This window comes from Galleria mellonella, unplaced genomic scaffold, assembly GCF_026898425.1.
Source record: "Galleria mellonella isolate WM207_F2 unplaced genomic scaffold, CSIRO_AGI_GalMel_v1 utg103, whole genome shotgun sequence".
Classification (NCBI taxonomy): Eukaryota; Metazoa; Arthropoda; class Insecta; order Lepidoptera; family Pyralidae; genus Galleria; species Galleria mellonella.
The window spans coordinates 771,690-794,605 of record NW_026441966.1 but is presented as its reverse complement, the minus strand read 5'-3'; the positions used below and the strand labels follow the sequence as shown (position 1 = coordinate 794,605).

Sequence of the window (22,916 nt, the reverse complement as noted above, 5' to 3'; positions counted from 1 at the left end):
CCATCTTTGGACCATTAAGTTCCCTTAGTCACTTCTTACGGAACCCACGGAAGAGGAAGAGATCATTGCTAGCAATACACCTTGTCAGATCGACTTCTACGTCCCCCCCCCCCCCCTAGAAACCATCGTATTGAATTCCAGATATATTCATCACGACAGGCTAACTAAAGCAGCCGCTTGAATCTCGTCGCTTGCACCATCCTACAACGTTATTGCGTAACAATATGTTTGTTACGGTTTATTTATATCAAGTTGTAAACGTCAATTTGATCTCATTGTCGCAACTAGAGGAGCGCGCATCGCAGTACGTGGGGTGGCGGTGGCTTTGTCACTCGACCCATCCACATAAATCAAAAGGCATTCGTTCAAACTGCCATAAAAACTTATTAAGTGTAGCAAAAATTGAAAAGGGGACATATAACAATAATAAATTGTTCTATAAAGGGTATACATATCAAATAATTTATTCCATGTTTTATTTCTCTGAAGTGGGATGATCCACATGCCTGTACAACTAATGATGATACTATTCAAATTATAAGTATTACCGTTGGTTGAACATCGAAGTAGCAAATATGGTCTCGTTGAGCTTTGTATGTATAAATTCATTTTAATTTTCAACATGAATATCCTTACTTCGTAACTAATATTATAACTGTAAAAGTGGATTTTTTTGTTAGTGTCTTAACACCTTAATTAATCACCATGAAATTTAATAGATATGTAAATATATATATATATATATATATATATATATATATATATATATATATATATATATACTATATATGTTGAAGAAGTTGAGAAGAACATTGGCTATTTTTTTCTTTTTCTTTGAAATTATAATTGTTTGGTTTTACATTACTTACATACATATTTTTCTTTCTTTTTACTTCTTTCTTTTTTCATTTAATTCAAAGATTCTGCTTATTTGGTATCATTCAGTAATCTAGTAAAAAAAGAATAAATCACACAGTTTTTTTTTCTTTTTATAAAAAAAAATCTAGACAAAATTATCTGTTATAGCCTAAGTTACAAACACAAAATATATAAAAATAAAGACTCTAAAAACTAATTCTCTTATATAGTAGTGTTTAGAGATATTTTTACAACATTATCCGCGTAAAAAACAGCAAAATCAGAATAGATGGTGGTATCTGTTCAAGCGTAAATCTATCAACTCTATCATCTATAGGAAACTTTAGTTTTCATTGTATTTAACAAAACGGTATAGACAATTATTTAAACACTCTGAAATCGGATATTAGGAAAACAAACGCAGCGTTTATGGGACGGGCTATTGTGCGGAGTCAGTGGCTGGCGATCAGTCGCGGGGTCGCTGCGCCATTGTTTGTTGTTCCTGCATGGTACATAATGGGGCAAACGCTGCAGCCACGGCCGCGGCCTTACGTACCACCAGTGGGCACATTGTGTTTGCGCATTGTTATTGCCCGCACCGTGTCTTGTGCAACAATGCAATAAATTCAGGCCACTTCAGGCTGCAACCACTTACCGATGGCCCACCGCCATTCCCAATGTCTCTCGCCATAAGAGAACGAATGCAGTATAATTAAAATTATTTTTTTTTTTATTTTTTTATTTTTAATATGTACATTATGCTACTGTATTTCACTTAAATTGTTTAATTGTCATTGTATATTTTTATGTTTCTAGTGCAATAAAGAGTTAAATAAATAAAGAAATATTTTTTTTAAGCATTTCGTGCCATAATTATGAATTTTGCCAAAGTTTACGATTTATGTTGAAATTTCAAAATATCCCGTCTTAGTGGATGCTTTTATAATGTTATAATAAACGTTGCAAATTTTAGCTATCTGAAATTAGAAGTTTTAGCTGCGTCAGTGTGCTAATCAATCAGGACAAACGGTTTTATAAGTATAGTAAATAGTCCGAATAGTTAATAATAATGAATAGCAAAACTTAACAAAGGATTTCATAATTCAATCCCAGGAAGCCGTTACGCTTCCATTATTTCTTTGTTCGATCCTCTATCGTATACACGTCGTAATTATACATTAACTAAATAACTAATTCAGTTAATATTGTACTCACCCTTTGTAATTAATATTTTTAAAATTTTCTATTTGTCGTTTAGAATATCAGGCTTAATATTATTATGTTATACAAAAAAAAAATAAACAATAATAAATTCGAACAATAAACATAATAAGGGAGACCCCCTTTTTTGTAAACTTTGGCATTATTTTTAACCACCTAATAAGGAGAAATTTAAAATTAAATTTACAAAATTTACTGTCTTAATTCTCTCATGCTAATTTTGTTTACATTGAAATTGGTTTTTGTTAAAAGCAATTATGTGTACAGATGAATAATCGTTATAATATTTAATTAAAAAAAAAAACTATATTATACACAGACTATAAAAATAAGTAAATTTCTTATAATACAGAGAAAGCCCTCTAGATCTCGATCTAAGAAGACGCTAACCGGGGAAGAACCCAGAAAAAAGAATCACTCCAAGTTAACATGGTTATTTACTGTAGTGTAGCAATTATTACTTTTCTACCGGAATGGCAAAATAGCTGGAACCGGTCCTAAATACAAAATATAATAATTAATGAATGACTATGCTTTGTTTGCATTATACCAGAGGGAGACTTTGTACGAAAGTTGTTTGCTTGGGTACCTCTGTCTCATTCGGGTTTTAACCGTAAAGCAGTTGTGTTTGCATGGCTGTGTTTCGGTGAAATATGGCGTGAATTTACAGGGTGCAGAGGAATAACATCTGAGTCCTCAGATATCATGGGCGAAACAGTATAGATACTCTGTTATGTTCGTGGTACTGCTCATGTCTATAGGCGACGGTTACCACTTTCCATCAGGTGGGCCGTCAGCTTGTTTGCCATTCTAAGTTGTATAAAAAAAATACAATATAGGGAATAAGCGAGACAATTAACAAATATAACGATACAGTTGTATAAGTGCAGTAAGGCTGTCTAATTGCTGAGAGCAATCTTTTCAACACAACCTTAGGGTAATGATGTTGTAATAATAAGCATATTCATCATCATCATCATCATGTTCTGTTAACTGTCCACTGCTGAACATAGACCTTCCCATAGGCTGCCATAAGGAATGCTCTCGAGCCACCTGCATCCAATAACAGTCAGTGAATGTTTACTTATTAGTAATTAATTTAACGCCGTACTTTTTTTCTCCAATTAACAAAATATCACGCAACTAATTAATTACTGTAATACCACGGCTTTCCAAAAAAATTTATCTCAGCCTCGTAGAAAAAAAAATAATAAAAAACCTGATTATTGTAAAATACATTATTAAGCCGTATGTACATTGTTAGCGATATTTCGTGAGCAGACACAATGTGTACTGTCTCACCGGTATAAATTAATTTAGAACATAATCTGATGTACAGTAGAGACGTTTCTCTCGACATAATTGTGTATTGTTTACAAAATTGTTTAACATTTTTTTAATTTAGATAAATACTAATTTTTATAATGTACACACATATATCAAAAAATCGTATGGAAGATAGCAGATTCGGTGATTGTCCAGAATGATTCTATTTGACAGTGCATACTTTTCAACGTGATTCTTTTGGGTAGCAACTTTATTTATTATTAATATTAATAAATCTGGTGTGTAAATAAATAAAAGTCGCTTTACGTCTTGAAACTATTATATATGTGAAATAAATATATTCATTATTTGTACAAATTACGTTTTATTTATTACTGTGTTTATAATTTATTTAATAATTTTCAATTGGTATTAAGTTTCTAATTTTAAATAAAATAACATAACACTTTTTATATTTGTACGAAATCTTTTATTAATTATTATACAACAACAACAATGTTTATCTTATTTTAATTCATCATCAATTCAATTCATTTTCTAATTTCATCAAATTCAATTTCTAATCATCTTTATTTAAATTGACTTGTTTACAAACACTTTCAAATCGTAATTTTTTTTTAATCTATTACAGAGTTCGGAATGTTGTTATCTGCTGAGAAGAGCCCACAAGAAACTGAGCAGTTACTCTTTTAAATCTCTGTTAACATATGTTAATTATGAGTACACATATATTTATTTAAATATACTATGTCTAACATGGTCATTTAAAAGCCCGTGCATGACCAACTAAGACCATGCACATTTGCCATTCAAGTAATCGTTTAGTATGTACATAAATAGGCTTTGATCAATAAGTGTTTTTTTAATAACAATTTAAAATTATTAAAAACTTAGATCTAAATTATCCTTCGGTATCTTATTACATTTAATGCCCATTCTCATAAAGGACCTATTAAATTTTTCTAAACGCTACTTCGGTATAGCAAGTTTGTATTTGTATCTAGTGTTAAGAACGCTGTTTTTAAGAAACAGTTGAAGATTCCCGCCTGTATACAAAATGTTTGCGTATATGTATTGTGAATGTACGGTGAGAATATTTGCTTGTTTAATTTTTTCTCTTAGTGATTCACGACTTCCCATAGAATAAACGACGCGAATAACGCGTCTTTGTAATACAAATACGCTATGGATGTCGGCGACTTTACCCCATTATAATAATCCATAGAACAGTAGGTATACAACAAATAGTATATCATTGTAAATATCTAAGCGATGTGGTTTACAGATTTTTTTATTTTTTATTTATTTATTTTATTTATTTTCTCCACAAATTTTACAAAAAAAAAATACAACTATATATGTATAGTTACAATGGTCTGTAAAACTTGTGGGAGACTGCACCCTAAACTAAATCAGAGATCTGTATCTCAGGAAGAAAAGTTGATTTAAGGTTATCTTATCTCCCTAATATATTTTAGGATGATGTTTTACAAAAAAAAATCTGAATGTATAATAATAATAACTTTAATTGCTTGTATTTTGAGTATAAAACATTAGATATTACAAATTAAAAGTACTTTGTAAAATCCACTTAAGCGTACAAATATTTAAAACAAAAACAATGATTTAATTTTAAAACTATTTGTTTGCGTTCAAATATCAATTATTTAAAAAATATATTACAAAATTACATAATAATAAAATAATATTATTTAAAGAATGTAATTCTATTTATTTTATTCAGTTAATTAGTTTAAATAGTCAAAGTAAATACAAAATATATTAATAAATAAAGATATAGAACAGATAATGGAAACACTAGGTGTCATGTCGTATAGGGAGATCAAGGATATGGCCTGGGATAGAGCTGGCTGGAGGAAGATGCATGAATTAGTTGCACCGACAAGAGGAAACTCTTAAATGAAAAGAAGAAGATATAGAAAGAATATTACAAATCGGTTTAAAATTGACGGAGTTATGAGGTAACAAACAAAAAAAAATACCAACCAATTGAAAACTTCCTCCTTTTTTGAAATCAGTTTAAAATAATCCATCTCTTACATAATAACAGAATAAGAGGTAAGGTAGAAAATTGATAAACAATTGAATTTTTATTTAATTATCATTTTTCTTTTTTTATAAAAAAAAACTACATCTATCAATGTATATGTATCAACCAGAGGGAGACTTTGTACAAAAATCGATTGCTTGGGTACCTCTGTACCATTCGTGTTTCTACCGTGAAACAGTTGTGTTTGCATGGCTGTGTTTCGGTTTGAAGGGTGGGATATGGCGTGAATTTACTGGGTACAGAGGAATAACATCTGAGTCCTCAGGAATGGCAACGCATGGGGGGTATCATTGCCGAAACAGTATACTATGTTATGTCTACAGTACTGCTCATGTCTATAGGCGACGGTTACCACTTTCCATCAGGTGGGCCGTCAGCTTGTTTACCATTCTAAATTGTATAAAAAAAAATACGCAAAAATGTTCATTTTGAATAAGCGGTGGTTGGTTTATTCGATCGTGTAGTCCCATCTTAATTTTATAACCGGTAATTAGTGTACAATCAACCGCGGTGGCGTCCTTTGTAATCCGATGCGGTATACATTTATCGCTCGCACAGTGAAAGTGGATGCAGTGTAAAATTAATGGGGATTAATTCGACTACGGCTAGATCAACTTATAAAGTTGTTGATTATTTTTCTTTGAATGAATTAGAATCCGCTATTTGCATTATACAATACAAGGAAGAGAGCTATAAAACTAATATATATATATATATATATATATATATATATATATATATATATATATATATATATATATATATATACCGCGCATGACGCCTTGCATTAGTTTTTTATACTTTTTTTTATGTTGATAGAGAAATAACAATTTTTACACGAATATTGTAATTGTTTTAAATATGTAAATAAAATTTATCAATCATGATTCCTTTTTATTATCAGTTTGACTTTACCCATGTGAATTAAAATGAAAAAATATTATTCATTGGGAATGTAGCAGGATACAACTAAATACATATATTGCCACGAACAATGATGGTAACGCGTTATCGCGCCAACTTCCGTGGCGCTGGGTGCGCGCGGCGCGAGCTCGGCGTGTAGTAATTAACCGAGGGTTCGACAGGATGCACTCGCAGCCGCAGCCGCAGCCGGGATAATAGGCGAGAATTTACGTTTTTTTATGTTTGTAAAGTGTTAAAAATGTGCATTCAATCCGGTCGAGTTTAAGTTAGAAGATTATTCTAATGTTTCTAACGTGAAGCAGCTGTGCTTGTATTTTAGGGGTATATCATGGGAGAAACAGTATAATGTATGTCCATGGTACTGCTCGTGTCTATAGGCGACGGTTACCACTTTCCATCAGGTGGGCAGTCAGCTTATTTGCCGTTCTAAGTTGTATAAAAAAAAAGTGGTTCGATAAAAATTGTATCAAAATCTATTCAGTAATTTAGTTTTAAATTAAAATAATCTAATAATAAGATTTAACCTAATAATAATTTATTTTAATAATAAATAAGATTTTGCCCAAAATTGACTTTTAAAATCGGTCTTTTTATGAAACATTAATTATCGAGAGGCAAAGGGTTGATAGTAATGCGAACTACCTTTGCTAGCAATATACCCTATCAGGTCGACCTCCACGTGGTCTTTCTGGAAACTATCACGCTGAATTCCGAATTCCAGGTGTATTCATCACGATGGGCCAACTGACCTGCATGGTCAGATGGGCACCAGTGAGGGATGATAGCTGAGGATGTAAGAATCCTCACCTATCATCCCTCACTGGTGCCCCGTCAGCGTATATCGTTAGCGCAGACGGGGTTACCATTTCATTATCATCCATTTTATAAAAATCATTAATTCTCAATTATCATTAAACTTCGTATATCTTCTAGTTACAATTTCGTTACATTAGTAAGATAATATTAGCGAGGTTATCGTAATGTACATTATATTGTATTTTTTCGTACAAAACGAAACAATGGGCAGTCGTGTCGGAAAATTACGAGTCATATAAAAGATATCAACGCGCCCGAGTGACCGTAGCCACGGTTTCCGCTACTCTCTCGATAGAAATGTTTACGCTATTCCCATTGTCTTACAAACTTAATTCACACTTGGCTCACCAAAATACGTTTACTGTTAGCTATGAATTTGTATTGAAAATAAAAGGCAACTGTCTGTCAATAACGGATGTAGCGCCTTTAATAAAATGATTATGTGGTAAACCGATCTATTTCAGTTTTGATCAATGAATCGTTTGTATGCTAAAACGTAGGTACGTTCTGATAATTGACATCTTTGTTCCACAAATAACTTCTATTGGCAATTGTAACATAAAAATAAAATCACAGACGCATTAGTAAAGCTTATAAATTGTAATTTTTTTTATCTATTTATTTATTTAGATTTAGTGAATATATACAAAAAAGAAATGAAGCATGCGAAGTAAATGCAAGCGAATTAAAGTCGCTTCACAAAATGAAATTGTTATGTGAGCGATCCATTTAAATTAAAAAAATATTTATTACAGTTGAGGCCAATGATGTCGCCTAACATAGAAACAAATTATTAAACACTAGTGTTCCGGACTGGATTCGCGTGTGTGTAAATAGAATTTTCGAAAATTATATATATATATATATATATATATATTATTTATAAGTTTGAAGGGTAGGATATGGCGTGAATTTACTGGGTACAGAGGAATAACACCTGAGTCCTCAGGAATGGCAACGCATGGGGGGTATCATGGGCGAAACAGTATACTCTGTTATGTCCATGGTACTGCTCATGTCTATAGGCGTCGGTTACCACTTTCCATCAGGTGGGCCGTCAGCTTGTTTGCCATTCTAAGTTGTATAAAAAAAAAAAGTCTTGAAACTAAGCTAAAGTAAAACATCTTTTAATATATTTTTAAAGAATATAGAATAAATCCTTTATATATTATATTCTATATAAAAAATAAAAAATGTATATAAATCTTTTCGAGGGAACAATAAAGAGTATCTATCTATAAAATTTTTATTATTTTAATTTTTATAATATTAACAAATACATTTCTTTCGTTAATAAGAATTATTTTAAAGAGAGATAAAAATGACAAAACCAAATAAAAAGGTTAAAACTAAAAAATCCTGCGACCGAATAGCGTGTAGAGCGGTCGTAATGTTTCTCTCCTACATTGTAGTCTTAATGTTTGAACCGTAATGAGCTCGAGCACAATCGAAGAGAGAGAGTTATTTATTAAAACTATAGGCAATTATTTCATTGAACACAATTAGACGTCATTGTGTTTCGATGGTATTCGAAACAATGGCACGCCGCGCGGTCGCCCTCTCACACTAATCGCTCGGAATACATAGAATTGGGCTTGGGTTGGTGACCGGAGAGAATGTAATGATTTTTTAAATACTGCCGCTATTGGTAAACATTATAATTAATGGTTGAAAAGAGTGCTAACTGTCTGTAGATAACTCACACACACACGCACGCACACGTACACACGCACGCACACGTACACACGCACACACACATACACACACGCACGCATGCACGCACACGCACGCGCGCGCGCGCTCTTGCACACACACACACACACACGCACGCACGCACGCACGCACGCACACACACACACACACACACACACACACACACACACACACACACACACACACACACACACACACACACACACACACACACACACACACACACACACACACACACACACACACACACACACACACACACACACACACACACACACACACACACACACACAGTGACCACCAGCGCAAACACTATGAATCTTATTATCCTTGCAAATATTATAAATATGAAAGCATTCCAAACACGGCGTTAGAATCATAAAAAGTAACGATTTAGCTCTTGTAAACAAGATCTATTTAAACAAATATGATTTATATTCTACTAGCTTTTAATAACGACTTGGTCTGTCCACGATACAAACATATAGACAAAACAGTTACTTATATTGGTTAAACCGTCAAAAGAACCAGACCAAACAAACAAACATATTCACTTCCACATTCATAATCTAAGTAAACATTCTATTTATAGTCTGTGGTCGTATTGTGATGCTGAATAGCTTTTTTAAGAAATGTGGTATCAAATATTAAAAAATAATTTTTAAAATCCGACTGGTAGTTCCAGATTAGCGCATCAGCGCAAACAAACATATTTGCCGGTAAATTTATATTAGTTTAGATACTAGTATAGTATTATATTATCTGTGGTTTAGATAACTATACGAGAAAATAAATATATTTTATATATCTACCACGACGTGTAAGTAACGTGTGTTTGGTAGAAATGCGGTTAAAGATCATGGTACAGTTTCCGGTAAACATTGAGCATTTTATTTCCAACGACGAGCTTCATTTAAATAAATGCTAAGTTTATTACATAAAATAAAACAAATAGTGTAATTAATAATTTAAGACATTGTGTGTGTGAAAAAAAAAATCAATTGTGGTAAACGCAACTATATTTTTTAAAACTAAATTAAGGGCCAACTTTAAGTATAACTTTTCAGATAGAAAAAAGAATTTTCCAAATCTGTTTATAACTAAAACATTCAACCCTCTTTTTTTTAAGTCGGTTGAAAACCACTGAAAGAGTCGTCTCGCGTGTTTGACTCATAGATATTGTACACAAAATTAAGCTAGCAAGATACCATTATGTGGAACACGCTGCAGAAAAACTGAGTCGCGTGCCGTACGGTCGGAGCTTTCACATATCGGTCATTCAATACATACTTAGCCTTACCTTACTTGACTTACTTAAATGGTATATTCAGATTTTAAATATTTTATTTGAATATTAAACATTATTTTATTTATTTATTTATTTATTTAACTCTTTATTGCACCATAAACAAAAATATACAATGACAAGTGAATAATTCAAGTGAAATACAGTAACATAAATACAGATTGAAATATACACATAAAGGTACAAAAGGCGGTCTTATCGCTAGGGCGATCTCTTACAGACAACCTTTGGTTAAAGGAGAACAGATAGAAATGAGCTCCCTTCCGAGGTATTCCCAAGAGACTACAGCATGGGTTTCTTCAAAAGGGGGGTAAAGAGGTTTCTTCAGGGTCGGCAACGCGAGCGTAATACCTCTAGTATTGCAGGCGTTCATAGGCTACGCTAACCGCTTACCATCAGGTAGGCCGTATACTTGTTTGCAGTGGTATAAAAAAAACGGTAGGTGGTAGGTAATGAAGGTCTATTCACCTATATTTTTACATACATATTATAAATTATTTTACTTTTCTTTTTTTCTGTCTTCGTGTACTTGATTGTATTTCCTTCGTTTACTAATGTATATCCAGTTGTGATAATTGTTATTTAAATATTTAAATATAACTATGTGTGTAGAGGTTTATTTGAATCGAAGCATTTGGCGTTCCATTGTTTCTGCCTACCCTAATGGGAGACAAGCGTGACAGATCTGTATGTATGTAACTATGTGTGTATACGTGTTTTAATGTGTACGTATTGTATTTGTATCTACTAAACTTAACAACTTTTGAGTTCTCCATTGTATGTTTACCATAAACTGTTTTATATCAGGGAAGGGTCCTGGTGACTTGTGGTACCCAGTTCAGGCACCAGTTCTCTACAGCTTTGATGTATCTATGATATTTTTTTATACAACTTAGAATGGCAAACAAGTTGACGACCCACCTGATGGAAAGTGGTAACCGTCGCCTATAGACATGAGCAGTACCGTGGACATAACAGAGTATACTGTTTCGCCCATGATACCCCCATGCGTTGCCATTCCTGAGGACTCAGGTGTTATTCCTTTGTACCCTGTAAATTAACACCATATCCCACCCTTCAGACCGAAACGCAGCCATGCAAACACAACTGCTTCTCGGTAGAAACACGAATGGGACAGAGGTACCCAAGCAAACAACTTTTGTACAAAGTCTCCCTCTGATTTAAATGATTCATTGTACTCAAAAAAGTTGTGTGATAAATAAATAAACAATATTATTATTATTATAAAATGTTGCATGATTTTTATGGTAATTCTAAACCGAGTTGCTCTCAAATCGATACGGTTTGTTCTCGTGTCGGTTGCACACATCAATCAATTATAATGCCTTGCAAATGTTCACGCGACGTCTGCACCGCGTCTTGCTCGTGGGATCCTGGGATATGTTTTTGTTGACGCGACATCGTCTGTGAGCACGCATGCGCACTATCATCATATTTTCAATTAATTACAGTTATTGCTGTCTAATCAGTGAATCGTGTAGGGCTGAGAAACGGAAATAATCTAAACTAGGCTTTAATAAAATAGATGATCTTGATACCAGAGGGTGACTTTGTACAAAAGTCGATTGCTTGGGTACCTCTGTCCCATTCGCGTTTCAACCGTGAAGCAGTTGTGTTTGCATGGCTGTGTTTCGGTTTGAAGGGTGGGATATGGCGTGAATTTACTGGGTACGGAGGAATAACACCTGAGTCCTCAGGAATGGCAACGAACAGTATACTCTGTTATGTCCATGGCACTGCTCATGTCTATAGGCGACGGTTACCACTTTCCATCAGGTGGGCCGTCAGCTTGTTTGCCATTCTAAGTTGTATAAAAGAAGAAAAAAATTGACATTTTTATATATTTATTTATTTATTATTTTTGAAGGAAGCTGACAGCTGTAAAAACTTAATAATTAACTATACATGACTACAATAAGCTAATTAGGAGCTACCGGTGGAACAGGGATTATTATTAGTGAGATTCAACAGACCCGTTACTAGTAATATACAGGTCGACCTCCACGCGGTTCCCCCTGGAAACCATCGAGCTTAATTTTTGATGTATTCATCACGATGGGCTAAGTGACCTGCCTTTTCATCCTCACCAATCATTCCTCACTGGTGCCCTGCCAGCGTATTTCGATAGCGCCAGTGTTTTTTACAACACAGGGGGCAAACGAGCATGCGGCTCACCTATTGGTAAGTGACTACCGCCGCCTATGATCATCCACAACACCAAAGGCATTGCAGGTGTGCTGCCGGCCTTTTAAAAAGAAATATGCTCTTTTCTTGAAGGTTATGATGTCGTATTGGTTCGAAAATACTGCTGCTGGAAGTTGATTCCAAGGAATGGGATGACCATTCCATTTTCATCCATAAAAAATAAAAAAATAAATTACAGTCTAAATAATTAATAAATGTAAAAACATAGGTTAAATTTCGTTAAAATCAAATATATATACAAGCATCGACGCTTTAACGACGTAATGTCACTGCATGAGCCAGGTACTACATCCTGGGGTGAAAAATCCCATCTTACAGGAACCATAATAGAATTTGCTTTGCATAACTCGCCGAGTTTAATAGGTATACAGGCCCAGATATTTAATGCAATCCGACATACAAATTGCAGCCGATAAATAAGTACCGTGTATGCTTATTTTTTCCCCCTTTCCCTTTAACTCCATTTGTAAGGAATTCCTATATACAGCAGTAGACATTTAATAGCTAAAATAAATGTATATATTTTTATTGTTTACATCCAAATTTTACGTCAATTCATTTTGTGGGTAAAGTTTATAGACATTCAAACCTTATCTCTACTAATATTATAAATATCAAAATGCGTTTGTTTAATTATTAATTCGTGGTTTCTTAACCGTTCATATTTAGTATACACGTCTTATTTTTTTTATACAACCTAGAACGGCGAACAAGCTGACGGCCCACCTGATAGATAGTGGTAACCGTCGCCTATAGACATGAGCAGTACCATGGACATAACAGAGTATACTGTTTCGCCCATGATGCCCCCATGCGTTGCCATTCCTGAGGACTCAGGTGTTATTCCTCTGTACCTTGTAAATGCACTACCATATCCCACCCTACAAACCGAAACACAGCCATGCAAACACAACTGCTTCATGGAGATGGACATAAGCTACTTTTTACCCCGGTCAATCAATATAACCGGGTTACGCCGGTAAGAACAAGTCATTTCATATTTGGAAGCACAGCCCAGAACGACGGAGCAATTAATTAATTTTAATTACTGGCTTTTTTCTTTTGCTGTTTTTAATTCGTCAATTATAATTAATCAACAGAGGCGCAGTAGTCCGCTACTGTGTAATAAACTAAAATATTAATACAATTGCCGAGTGTAATGTACGGTCCGCGGTCGGCTGCGCCCGCGCACGCCACCGCCACTTTCGCCTCTTCTTTCTAGCTTCATTAGAATGCATATCCACTTTATCTTACATCTATTCAGATGCGGTGCTCGCATATTTTTATTACTATAATATTTTCTCTACTAGTTACTCGAGTCCGGGCGTTTTACGATTACTAATAACATACATGTGTTATTTATATATTAATTTCAAATATAGACACGATATTTCAAATTGTGTGGTGAAATCTAAATTCTTGGACTCCTTTAATGAAAGTTTTTTGCTGTAAAACATGAGTCGAGATACAACAAAAAGTTGGTAGACTACGATATTAATACGCTTAGTTTAGTAGTCAAATTACGTTGTATGGGAAACAAGAAAATTTTGTTGTATCCCAATATGAGTTTTCAATATTTTTTTTTTAAGCAAATGTACAGTTTCACTTGTAGAATACACTCCGCTACAATGGCAGGGATTATTCTTGTTTATTCCATTTGCATCCGATATATAAGTTGTACAGTACTAAACGTTAAACATACCATACATCAGCGGGTCTACCATTAAATGAAATTCCGAAATTTCGGACTAAATTTCGTGTTTTCGTTTATACCAAAATCGGACCAATAAATGGAGTTTAACATTTCGTTCGTCATACATCCTATCATAAAAGTCCAAAGGAACAATATTTTAACATTTTTAATATTTCCAAAGGACATGTATTATGTAATTTTAACATCAAATTTCTGTTTCGTTTGGCTCCGAAATTTCGGAAAACATTTCATGGTACGCCCTCAGATTTAAATTAGCATTCATTTAAGCTCGTTTTAATAACAGAATAAGATTGTATTTCGAATACTGTTTATATTACAATTAATTGCCTGAGTAATCATCCAACCCTTCGACACTGGTAGCAGTGCACTCGAGACCGTAGAAGTTATAGCAATAGAGCGCAACATTCCTTTACATTTGGATCCTGCAGACTCTACTTTGTGATGATAAAGAAACTCGTCTGGCCGAGCGACTGAACAGCATCACATTCCGTTGCAATTGGCCGACTGTTGCAAATTACGAATGCCATGGATAATGCATTACGATTTACGGACTAATAACGCATGTAACTCGATAGCCACTCCACTAGAGCGGCGGGAGGCGACGCGCGGGCGCCCCTATGGAACTATTTATTTATTTATTTTACACTTTATTCACTTTATTGCACCAAATAATAAGAAAAGCATGTGTTTCAGTTTGAAGGAATATGGCGTAAATTTACAGAGTACAGAGGAATAACACCTGAGTCCTCAGGAATGGCAACGCATGGGGGGTATCATGGGCGAAACAGTATACTCTGTTATGTCCATGATACTACTCATGTCTATAGGCGACAGTTACGATTTTCTATCAGGTGGGTCGTCAGCTTATTTGCCATTCTAAGCTGTATAAAAAAATAACAAATACAGTAAATATTAATGAGAAGTGATACAAAAGGCGGCCTTATCGCTAAGCAATCTCTTCCAGACAACCTTTGGGTAGAGGACATTAAGAAAAAGACAAAGGGTAGGTGGCGCACTATTATATAAATATTGCTCTAATTGCTTTTTTTTTTAATTGCCAGAAACATTGTAGATAAGATGTTGCATTTGTCAAGTTTTTTTATACAACTTAGAATGGCAAACAAGCTAACGGCCCACCTGATGGAAAGTAGTAACCGTCGCCTATAGACATGAGCAGTACCATGGACATAACAAAGTATACTGTTTCGTCCATGATACCCCCCATGCGTTGCCATTCCTGAGGACTCAGGTTTTATTCCTCTGTACCCTGTAAATTCACGCCATATCCTACCTTTCAAACCGAAACACAGCCATGCAAACACAACTGCTTTACAGTTGAAACATGAATGGGACAGAGGTGCCCAAGCAAACTACTTTTGTACGAAGTATCCCTCTGGTTACAAGGTTAACCTTCTTCTAACCATAGTAATTGTCTGCTTGTCTATTCGTTCGTACGAATAACTAGGACTATGTAGAGTAGTCTATTTAGAATATTTAGCCTTGTTATAATTAAAAAAAAATTATTTATAGCAATTATAATAAATACATAATAATTCACTTAGTACCTTCGCATTATGATACATTTAAAGGCATGCTTGAACTTTTGATTTGACACTAAGGCTAAATACTTCTACAATATCATCTTACTCTTAATGTATTAATATTAAAATTGTAAAAAAAAAACTGAATATCTTTGGACTACGCCACAAATAAGTATCTAGTTGAAAATTACCAAATAAAGGTTACAATAATTGGAGTTTCGTCATATTTATAATATATAAAAATTTATTTATAAATTATAATTAATTAATATAATTCTTTTTAGAAATAATTCATCATTCATTTTATATTTTTAAATAATATAAACACACTTTGACAATTGTAAAGTTCCTCCATATAAAACCGTATAAAATATCATCGGAGGAAAATCGCCTAAAAAACTACAGTAAATCTATATATATATATATATATATATATATATATATATATATATATATATATATATATATAAAAGTAAAATACACAAAATTGTAAGAAAGTTCGCTGACTGAGATGACAGTAAAAATATAAATAATATAACATAAAGTTTACTTTTGCAAAGTAAAAAAAAAAGGAAAAATAAAACTTTTTGAACTTTTGTAAGTTAATATTATTATAAAACATTTGTATTTTCCTACAAAGAAATAACAACAAGTACCTAAGCCATTTAGAGCGCTTTTTGTTAAATTAATTTACCTTATTATTTGCAATATATTTTCTCTCTGCCTCTCCCTAAATTTACCGTAGGTGGTAATATAAAATAAATACAATATATGTATATAAATAAATAAATAAATAAATATTAATCAGGAGATAAATAACAGATAAGCAATTCTTATGTTAATCACTAATAAAAACTTACCAAAACAAAAAAAGTTCAATCCTTTTTGTGTGTTCACAAATACACTTTAACTCACATGATCACACTTGATTGTGCACAATATTTAAAATCCACACTTATTATTATAGTTTGAATCCAGATTAAATTTTACTTAACTACTTAATCGTAGATCGATGAGTTATTGAAAGAAGAAACACACGTGCGTGTGTCAGACAGTCGCGAGTACACTGCGGGCCAGCGGCAGCGCTGGGGCCGCGGGCTCCGTCCCTATCGGGTGCTCCGGACCGGCCCCCGCTTAGAGCTCTGGCTTTGTTATGCTGTTAACTAGTGCTGGAGACAGATCACATAATAATAATAATAATTGAGAATAATAAAATAATAATATTATTTATTTATTTTATTTATTTATTTAACTCTTTATTGCACCATAAATAAAAATATACAATGACAAGTGAATAATTCAAGTGAAATACAGTAACATGAATACAGATTGAAATATACACGTAAAGGTACAAAAGGCGGTCTTATCGCTATCTATCATTAAACATTACTGATGATATATATTTTATATTATATATATTTTATTATATTATATTTTATTTTATATTTAATCTTAACATACAATTATAAATTATACAAGTGTTTTTCAAAGTGTGGGTCGCGACCCCTTGGTGGGTCCCTGAGCCTCTACAAGGTGGTCGCGGAAGGTCGCGAAGCAGTTAAAAATCAACAGTTCCGTAAATACATCAATCAATCAATAATACAAAATTAACTAGCTGTTGCCCGCGACTTCGTCCGCGTTTCCGTTATTTTTCGTAAAATAAGTAACCTATGTTCTTCCTCACGGTTCTGTGGTTTTGATGTAACAGACAAATTTTCCTTCACTGCTCTGCTCCTATTGATTGTAGCGTAATGAAAAGTATACTATAACCTGCCCAGGAGTATGAAGAATAATTGTACCAAGTTTCATTAAAATCCGTCGAGTAGTTTTTGTTTTTATAACGAACATACAGATAGACAGACAAAAATTTTACTGATTGCATTTTTGGCATCAGTATCGATCACTAATCACCCCCTGATAGTTATTTTGGAAATATATTTCATGTACAGAATTGACCTCATTACAGATTTATTATAAGTATAGATAATTTATTTTATTTTATCGATACCTAACTGTGAATATAAATACAACTGTACGGATTTCATAATTGTACTATAATAAAATTCATACACATTCGAAACCGTGGAGGGTAGGGGGTCGCGTCATGAAAAAGATTGGAAACACTGAATTATACTATAAACAATTTTTAACATAACATTTAACCTCTGTTTGATGCGAACCCTCACGTGCAATACATTTATTAGTAGTAACCGCCACGTACACAGTATGGAGGAAAGAAATAAGGAAAATGGAGGCAGTGAGTAAGAAACTTATAATTATGAGGAAAATGACAAAAAGACTATAGTGCCTACAAAAAATATTAAATTAAATAATTGCTAATAAAATTATAGAGTTAGAAAAAAATCATGACGGCGTGAATTTACTGGGTACAGAGGAATAACACCTGAGTCCTCAGGAATGGCAACGCTTGGGAGATATCATGGGAGAAACAGTATACTCCGTTATGTCCATGGTACTGCTCATGTCTATAGGCGGCGGTTACCACTTTCCATCAGGTGGGCCGTCAGCTTGTTAGCCATTCTAAGTTGTGTAAAAAAAAACATGGACGCAGCCGGTCCCGTGGAGTAGGCGGCGCAAGTGTGACCCCGGGGCCCCCGGCGCGGCGCGGCCTGCGCGTGCGTCCCTTGTTTTTCTCCTAGCACAGCCGCCTCGTGGCCGTTGGCTTTTTTTTCTCATTTTGCTTTAAAATACAATACGTTCCACCTCTTAAAATTGCCAACGTTCGAGAACTTTTTTTTTATTAACTCATAAAACTAAATTATACTCAGGTATTTTAATTACTTTATCATTGATGATTTGGTTAGAATTATTTTGTTCACCACCTAATGTAGTAAAATATAATTACTCCATATTAAAAAAAAATATTCAGAATATGAGCGTGTAGTGATATAATCAATAAGCCACCCCTTTCTTTCCCGTGGATGTCGTTAAAGGCAACTAAGGGATCTTAATTGTCGAGGAATGGGCAGCAGCGCCCCTCATAAAACTTATGCCTAATTGCGGTTGCCAATCCACCTGCCAAGCTTGGCAACTACTGGCAAAACCCCCCAAGAGGGTGGCCTATGTTCAGCAGTGGACAGTTACTCGTTGATATCATATCTTCATCTAATAATTCCTCCTCAAACCAGAATGACAACTCTTTGCTGTGACCTGCGCATCTGCCCATCCCTCGACCAACACTTAAATACATGATGAAAATAAAATATTTATAACGCAATATTCAAGATGATACTTCCTATAACTGCGACTTGATTATACGGCGCGGTACTAAAGCTTATTATGTCCATCAATCAATTGTAATAAACCAATACATTGTAGGAGGCCTTCTGTATAAAATATTTATAACACTAAGTAATATCTAGTGAACCCTGCGTCTGGGCCACCGGAGATTTTTTTTTTTACATACATACATATCTGTCACGCCTGTCTCCCATTAGGGTAGGCAGAAACAATGGAATATATATATATATATATATATATATATATATATATATATATATATATATATATATATATATATATATATAGCTATTTTGTAATTTACTAATTATGTGCACGAATTACAAAATTCGTAAGGGAGGGAGGAAGTTACAGTGAAAGTTAATGGTTTACTAATAAATGTTATAAAATTTGTCATTACATACATATTTTCAATTCAAATTCAATTTATGAGTAAAATATGATCAATAATTGTCCCTCTAGCAGTTAATTAAACTTTAATTAATGCTATACATATTATGATTATTTTAAGTAAATAAATGCCACCAAACAAATAGTTCCAAATTATGGTAAGTAAGGCTAAGTTATGGGTGCAAGACAACGGGTAAACCTACTTGGTTTTTTTTTTCATTTTAAATACTTACCCCGTGTACATAGAAAAACATAAACTTATATTGTGAAAAGATTTGAGAATACACGTTTCAATCGAAGTTACGTTTATTATGAAATTCTCAATTAGATTAAATAATTTTTAACCGCCTGCAAAATAAAAGAGATTTTCAATTTGGTTGTATTATTTTTATTCACGTTTTTACCTCATAACTCTGACAGTTTTGTAAAGATATAAACTCACAGATTGGTTCCATAAAAATTTTATTAAAATAGATTCAGTAGTTTAGTTTTTAAACCAAAACTGGTTTTGTCACAAGATTTACTCCCATATTAATATTGTGACGATTAAAGCCGCCGGTTTTCTTTGTAGAAATTAGTAAATTTTACGAATCTTCTTGACGCAATAACAAAATTTAATGACAAAATTCACTTGTAGACGTAATAATTCTATATTCTTAATTCAAATATTTTCAATCTAATGTGTCTATGAAACGTATCTCGTTATTAATTAGTATGGGTTTTTATGTCCAGTATTTTTTTTATATTTATTTTATATCATCATCATTATATCAGCCTTTAACTGTCCACTGCTGAAGACAAGCCTCCCCCTTGGGGGGTACTGCCAGTAGTTGCCACGCTTGGCAGGCGGATTGACAACCGCAGTTAGACTTTAGAGACGTTTAAGAGGGACGCTGTTACCCGTCCCTCGTTTAGTCGTCTCTTACGGCACCCCTGGGAAAGGAAGGGGTGGCCTATTCTATGCCGGGACCACACGGCCAGTTATTTTTCATATTACCTAAACCTTATTATTATTAGGAAGGTTGGCATCAGGCAGGCGGCCGGTTGTACCTACATAAAACTAAAAGCTAAATATTTTTATAAATTATATGTATAATATAAAAAAAAACATTACGTCGACTCCAAACAATATCGATAAGGACAGGAAGGTGCTAAATATTATACATAATTACATACATAGAAACTGTAATAGATATGTTATATTAAAACATCATACGTAGAAAAAAGTAATTTTCAGAAATGATACAATTTATTTCATTACTCACTATGTACTTTATAAAAAATATACTATTATTAAAAAAGTTCTTGAGCACGGCCCGTGAAATTAGAATGATTCGCCACTCAGAGGCAGTGTGACGCACGTAATGACTCGAAGGTGTGTAAGTTTTTATGTACCTACGTATTAATTACAAACAAATTAAAGTTTGTGTCCCACAAAAAATCCGACGGCCGAATATTTTCTAATATTTTTTTTTATACAACTTAGAATGGCAAACAAGCTGACGGCCCACCTGATGGAAAGTGGTAACCGTCGCCTATAGACATGAGCAGTACCATGGACATAGCAGAGTATACTGTTTCGCCAATGATACCCCCATGCGTTGCTATTCCTGAGGACTCAGGTGTTATTCCTCTGTACCCTATAAATTCACGCCATATCCCACCCTTCAAACCGAAACATAGCCATGCAAACACAACTACTTTACAGTTGAAACAAGAATAGGACAGAGTGGGCCAAGCAAACGACTTTTGTACAAAGTCTCCCTCTTGTAAAAAATCGGTTTATTATTTTAGTTTTAAAACCAAAATAACTGGTTTTGCCACAAAGTCAATTTTTCCTGTGGCATCTTTCTCATTCAATAAGAATTAATCACGATGGTTTCTAGGGGGAACCGCGTGGAGGTCGACCCTGTCAATATACACGTATTGCCAGCAATGTGGTTGTTAGACCACATTACTAATAATCCTTTTATCCTTCATCACCGGTGTTGGAGTATAATGCATCACCATCACAGGTGACTTAATTTTTATATTTAGAAGTTCGACATTCTGTCATGTATTTTTTTAAAGCGAGAATAATTTTTTCACGACTAAAATATCATAAGGGTTGGTTTAGAAATAATCTATAATACCTATGTTCGGGGGGAAAGGGATTGTTAGTAATGGAGACTGAGAATCCCATTGCTAGCAATATGCCCAACCTGGTCGACCTCCTCGCGGTTCCCCCTGGAAACTATCATGGTTAATTCCTGATGAATTCATCATGACGGGCTAACTGGCCTGTTTTCATTCTCAACTACCACCCTTCACTAGTGCTCCGCCAGCGTATCCCGTTAGCGCAAGCGGGGTTACCATACCATTTTCACCCATAAAAAAAATACCTATGTTCGGCAGTGGGCAGTTAACGGCTGAAATGACGATTATATAATACCAGAATATTAGCTGTTTAAATTCTTTAGTAACTGGCAAGCACTAAAACTTCTTGTCTTTGAACGTTGTACAACGCCTGCAGTCGCATTATTACAATAATTGTACCATAGTGTGCGTTCACCCTAAAACTAGATTAATGTAATAAGTATGTATTGTATATATAATTATGTAAATTATACAAATGCAGTTATCCATACGCGTCCGCCTGTCTGTCTGTCTATGGACAGGTCTATTACTAAATCCAACAGTAACACACAATTGTAATTGCTAATAATGACATACGCCACCGGTTTCGTTTGGTTTGCATGTTCAGTTCAAAAGCACTGCCTCTAATAAAGGCTTGGTTTGTTTTTGTGTTTGTAAATCACTTATAACCGACTTCGTATGGGGAGGTTCTTAGATTAATTCCAGATGAATTCATCATGATGAGCTAACTGGCCTGTTTTCATTCTCATCGATCACCCTTCACTGGTGCTCCGCCAGCGTATCCCGTTAGCGCAGACGGAGTTACCATTCCATTTTCATCCAATAAAACATGCCAATCTTCTTGTACGGATACACTTCTAGGTTTATTTATGTATGATGTAAAAATAGCATTGTAGAATCAATTTCACAGCAGACAAGTAGGGTAAATAGGCGTAGTTAGACGCGAGTAGATAGCTCGTCACACTCCCATTGCACGCATTGCGCGCCTCTACCTACCACACTACCGGCGCGCACCGAGCTGCATCTTGCCTAGATTTCTACTCGTTCTACGCTGAATCATATTTAGATACAATTAAATCTCCGTGAATAAGGGTAGGCATGAGTTTAATTCTCGGTCAGATCAATTTGTGTAACTTTTTTTTTTTTAATTTATATTCGTTGTCCAGTTTCTCATAACACACTAACATTATTAGATTTAGAATTTATTTATTTGCTAAAATATGGTAAATTTTTATAGGTGTATTCAGGCGCATCACTAGTCGGTCGCAATCGACTTGCTAGTAATGTCCCAACACTAACACTGAAACCATATTGTATTTCAAGAAGTAAAAATTGACTCAGTTCGATTATCTAATTTAATATAAAATATATTAATACAAATATTGGAGTCATTAAAGTTTATTTAAATCGAGAACCAATACACATCCAAACTGAAACAAGGTGTTACATTTC

The 22,916-nt window shown here is 34.0% G+C and overlaps 1 protein-coding gene across 1 annotated transcript in view; it reads right to left on the bottom strand.

Moving 5' to 3' along the window:
• LOC113510062 (uncharacterized) overlaps positions 1–16,747 on the bottom strand; it is a 118,335-nt gene extending 101,588 nt beyond the window's left edge. The window contains exon 1 of the mRNA XM_052896283.1: positions 16,538–16,747. The gene's annotated coding sequence lies outside the window, so the exon portion shown is untranslated. The remainder of the gene's footprint in view (positions 1–16,537) is intronic.
• Positions 16,748–22,916: the final 6,169 nt, after the last annotated feature.